The sequence below is a fragment of the Bison bison genome, unplaced genomic scaffold (assembly GCF_000754665.1).
Source record: "Bison bison bison isolate TAMUID 2011002044 unplaced genomic scaffold, Bison_UMD1.0 scf7180017864037, whole genome shotgun sequence".
In the NCBI taxonomy this organism is placed as follows: Eukaryota; Metazoa; Chordata; class Mammalia; order Artiodactyla; family Bovidae; genus Bison; species Bison bison.
The window spans coordinates 1,936,993-1,942,399 of record NW_011494609.1 but is presented as its reverse complement, the minus strand read 5'-3'; positions in this window follow the sequence as shown (position 1 = coordinate 1,942,399).

The following is a 5,407-nucleotide window of genomic DNA, read 5'->3' as shown; positions in this document are numbered from 1 at the left end:
AAAGTGAACAAACCCACCAACATCCAGCCACCGGGGCTCAAAAATCCAGGACGGCTCCCTCCTCTTTTTTTTTTTAATTTATTTTATGTGAAGGATAATTGCTTTACAGAATTTTGCTGTTTTCTGTCAAACCTCAACATGAATCAGCCACAGGTAGACATATATCCCCTCCCTTCTGAACCTCCCTCCCATCTCCCTCCCCACCCCACCCCTCCAGCTTGATACAGAGCCCCTGTTTGAGGTTCCTGAGTTTCTCACCTCTTAAAAAAAAATTACTTATTTTTTTCTGCTGCGCCGGGTCTTTGTTGCTGCTCGGGCTTTTTTCTAGTTACACTGAGTGCGGGCTACTCTCTCTAGTTGCGGTGCTCGGGCTCTGCATCGTGGTGGCTTCCCTTGTTGCAGACCACCGGCTCTAGGGCACACGGGCTGCAGTATTTGTGGCTCACGGGGCTGAGCTGCTGCACCGCATGTGGGATCTTCCCAGACCAGGGATTGAACCTGTGTCTCCTGCATTGGCAGGCAGGTTCTTTAGCACTGAGCCACTAGGGAAGGCCCTGGCTACCTCCTCTTTTTCAGCCATGCTTCCCCACGGCCTGAATCTCACTGGGGTTTCATGGGAAGGGCAGACCAGATAGGGATTCAATGCCTGGCCAATGGCGTCTGTTCAGCACGCCTTGTTCTGGGCTGCGAGGCTCATGACACAGCTGATCCCAGCACCCTGCACAGCGCGGGAGTGTCTGAACTAGAACGCTTTCCTGTCACAGACCTGCTCCCCGAGTCCTTCAGGGTGTTCGGTCACTCTGCTCCCTCAGCTGGAGTCTGGGAGGCCCAGGAGAGTTTGTGGTCAACCAGCTCACCCACAGGCCGAGACCTTGTCATCAGCCACAGTTCTTGCCCATGCTCTTCTCGCTGGAATCCCTGCAAGCACTAAAGCCTCCTCTGATCGTGGTTCCCGGACCAGCCAAATCTGACTTTTCAGGGCTGAGATCCACCTTACAGACTGATTCCCCCTGAGTTCTGAAGCCATAACCCGCCGTGTGACTGTATTTGGAAGATCTCCTGGAGGAGGGCAGGGCAACCCACTCCAGTATCATGCGTGGAGAATGCCCATGGACAGAGGAGCCTGGTGGGCTGCAGTTCATGGGGTCGCAAAGAGTCGGACACGACTGAGCAACTAAGCACAGCACAAGGTTAAAAGAGACCCTAAGGGCAGAACCCTAATCTGACAGGACAGTGTCCTTGTAAGAAAAGGAAGAGACACTGGAGATGTACACGCACAGACAGAAGATCCTGTCAGCCACAGTGAGAAGTTGGCTGTTTGAAGCCTAGGAGAGAGACCTCCTTGAGAGGAGAAACCAAACCTACAGACACCTTGATCCAGGAGCTGTGAGAATCCATTTCTTGTTTAAGTCAGCCAGTACATGGTATTTTGCTGTGGCATTCCTTGCAAATGAACACAATCCAGCATCAGCATTTTTCCTCTTTCAAAATAACTTTGGCTATTCTAGGTTTTTTTGCATTGCCAAATACAATTTAGAAGCAGACTGTCCTTTTCTACAAAAGTCCTGCCGGGGGGGTTAGAATTGCACTGCATCTACGGATCAATTTTGAAAGAATAGACACCTGAACCATACTGATTCTCCCCATTTCTAAACATGATATATTTCTTCATTAATTGAAATCATGTAAAATTTTCCTTATCAGTGTTTTATAATTTCAGTCTAGCATTTCATATCTTTCATGAAAAGTATTCCTAAGAATTCTATGTATTTTGATACTGCTGGAAATGCTGTTTTTAAATTTCATGTTGTTAAAAAACATTTTTGCTGGCACACAAATATAATTTTTCAATATTGACCTTGTATCCTACAACCTTGATAAATGTTATTAATTCTAGTAGTATTTGTTATTCCTTAGAATCTTTTATGTAGACAACCATGTCTGCAAACAGAGACAATTTTACTTTTTCCCTTCCAATCTTATACCTCTTTTTTTCTTGCCTTGATGCACTACCTAGGACTTCTGGTATAATACATTGTCCCCTTGTTTCCAGTTTTAGGGGAAGAGAATTTAGTCTTTCATCATTAGTATGATGTTAGCTGTAGGTTTTCCATTGGGTGCCCTTTATCCAATTAAGGCAGTTTCCTTCATATTCCTAGTTTGTTGAGAGGGTTGTTGCTGGTGTTTTTGTTTCTTTGTCATTAATAGATGCTGAATTGTGTCAGTTTTTTCAGTGATCATATGATGTTTCTCTTTTATTCTGTTAATGTGGTAAATCACTTTGACTTTCTAGTGTAGAACCTCCAGTAAACCCGACTTGTTCAAGATGTATAGCTGGATGAGATTTGATAAAATTCTATTGAAGACTTTTGCATCTGTGTTCACGAGGGATCTCAGTCTGTAAATTCCATTGTTGGAATGTCTTTGCCAGGATGTGGAATTAGGGTTTTGTTGACCTCATAAAATGAACTGCAAAATGTTCTCTCTTCTGAAAGAGCTTGCATAATGTTGGTATTATTTCTTCATTAAATGTTTGATAATTTGGATTTTTATCTGGAAAAGTTTTATATAAAGATTAAAATATATAGGGCCACTCCCATTTTCCATTTCTTTTTGAGTCAGTTATGGTAGTTTGTGTCTTTCAAGAAATTTTTCATTAATATGAATTGTCAAATTCGTTGGAGTAAAGTTGTTTAAATATTTCCTTATTATCCTTTTAATATGTAAAGGACCAGTAGATATTTCTTCATTTCTGCTATTGGTTATTTGTATTTTCTTTTTTTTTCCTTCATAAGTTTTGCTAGTTCATCAGTTTTACTCAGGGAACCAGTTTTTGGCTTTGTTAAATTTTTCTATTGTTTGTTTCTCTTCCTTTTCTAACTTCTTAGATCATTGGTTTTAAACTTACTGTCTTTTCTCTTAATAGCATTGAAACATGTATATTATCATATGTGAAATAGATCACCAGTCCAGGTTCAATACATGAGACAGGGTGCTCAGGTGTGGTGCACTGGGATGACCCTGAGGGATGGAATGAGGGGGGAGGTGGGAGGGGGTTCAGGATGGGGAACACATGTCCACCTGTGGCGGATTCATGTCAATGTATGGCAAAAACCACCACAATATTGTAATTAGCCTCCAATTAAAATAAATTTTAAAAATAAATAAACTTATTGTCTTTTCTCTTATATGCAATTAAATGATAAATTTCCCTCTAAAGCATGTGGTAGCTGTATCTTACAAGTTTTGATGTGTTATGTTTTCCTTTTTTATTCAGTTCAAAATTTGTTCTAAATTTCCTTATATCTTCCTTGATCCATGGATTATTTAAAAGTATATTTAATCTATAATATTTAGAGCTTTTCTAAATATCTTACTGTGATACAACTCAATTATATTGAACTACTGTGATCTAATATAATTCAGTTGTGATCTGAGAACATTCTTTGTATGATTTGAATCCTTTTAAATCTGTTGATTTCAATCTATTTAATCCTTTTCAATCTATTCCGGGAGATGATGAAGGACAGGGAAGCCTGGCATGCTGCAGCCCATGGGATGGCAAAGAATCAGACATGACTAAGCGACTGAACAACAACAAAATCTATTGATATTTATTTTATGGCTCTGCTTTTAAACCATATACTAAGTGACTTGAGTCTGTTGCCAGAGTGAGATTTGAAACATCATCAAAGATGAATCCAGGAGCAAAATTGAGGTGTGAGGGGTTCCCAGGGAGCTGAGGGCTGCTGAAGCATGGGGTGGGCGCTGAGAGGTGGGAGGAGGGTGGGCCCTGGGGGGTTCCTCTTGTAGGGCAGGGTGGTGCCCTGCACCCCTCCCCACCCCCACCCAAAGGTGGGTGCGTTGGAGATCTGTGAGGATGTTTATGGTTGTTAGAACGATTGAGAGTCAGGTGGGCAAGGACCAGGAATGTGAGATACTGTGCAATGAGCTGGGTAATCCCACAGAGATAAGAAAGCCTCCCTCAGCAATCAATGCAAAGAAATAGAGGAAAACAATAGAATGGGAAAGACTAGAGATCTCTTCAAGGAAATTAGAGATACCAAGGGAACATTTCATGCAAAGATGTGCTCAATAAAGGATAGAAATGGTAAGGACCTATCAGAAGCAGAAGATATTAACAAGAGGTGACAAGAATACACAGAAGAACTGTATAAAAAAGATCTTCATGACCCGGATAATCACGATGGTGTGACCACTCACCTGAGCCAGATATTCTGGAATGTGAAGTCAAGTAGGCCTTAGGAAGCATCTCTATGAACAAAGCTAGTGGAGATGATGGAATTCCAGTTGAGTTATTTCAAATCCTGAAAGATGATTCTGTGAAAGTGCTGCACTCAATATGCCAGAAAATTTGGAAAACTCAGCAGTGGCCACAGGACTGGTAAAGGTCAGTTTTCATTCCAGTCCCAAAGAAAGGCAATGCCAAAGAATGCTCAAACTACCTCACAATTGTACTCATCTCACACCCTAGTTAAGTAATGCTCAAAATTCTCCAAGCCAGACTTCAGTAATACGTGAACTGTGAACTTCCAGATGTTCAAGCTGGTTTTAGAAAAGACAGAGGAGCCAGAGATCAAATTGCCAACATCCGCTGGATCATGGAAAAAGCGAGAGAGTTCCAGAAAAACATCTACTTCTGCTTTATTGACTATGCCAAAGCCTTTGACTGTGTGGATCACAATAAACTGTGGAAAATTCTTCAAGAGATGGGAATACCAGATCACCTGACCTGCCTCTTGAGGAACCTGTATGCAGGTCAGGAAGCAACAGTTAGAACTGGACATGGAACAACAGACTGGTTCCAAATAGGAAAAGGAGTACATCAAGGCTGTATATTGTCACCCTGCTTATTTAACTTATATGCAGAGTACGTCATGAGAAATGCTGGGCTGGAAGAAGCACAAGCTGGAATCAAGATTGCCAGGAGAAATATCAATAACCTCAGATATGCAGATGACACCACCCTTTTGGGAGAAAGTGAAGAACTAAAGAACCTCTTGACGAAGGTGAAAGAGGAGAGTGAAAAAGTTGGCTTAAAGCTCAACTTTCAGAAAACTAAGATCATGGCATCTGGTCCCATCACTTCATGACAAGTAGATGGGGAAACAGTGGCTGACTTTATTTTTTGGGGCTGCAAAATCACTGCAGATGGTGACTGCAGCCATGAAATTAAAAGACGCTTACTCCTTGGAAGGAAAGTTATGACCAACCTAGACTGCATATTGAAAAGCAGAGACATTACTTTGCCAACAAAGGTCTGTCTAGTCAAGGCTATGGTTTTTCCAGTGGTCATGTATGGATGTGAGAGTTGGACTATAAAGAAAGCTGAGTGCCAAAGAATTGATGCTTCTGAACTGTGGTGTTGGAGAAGACTTTTTTTTTT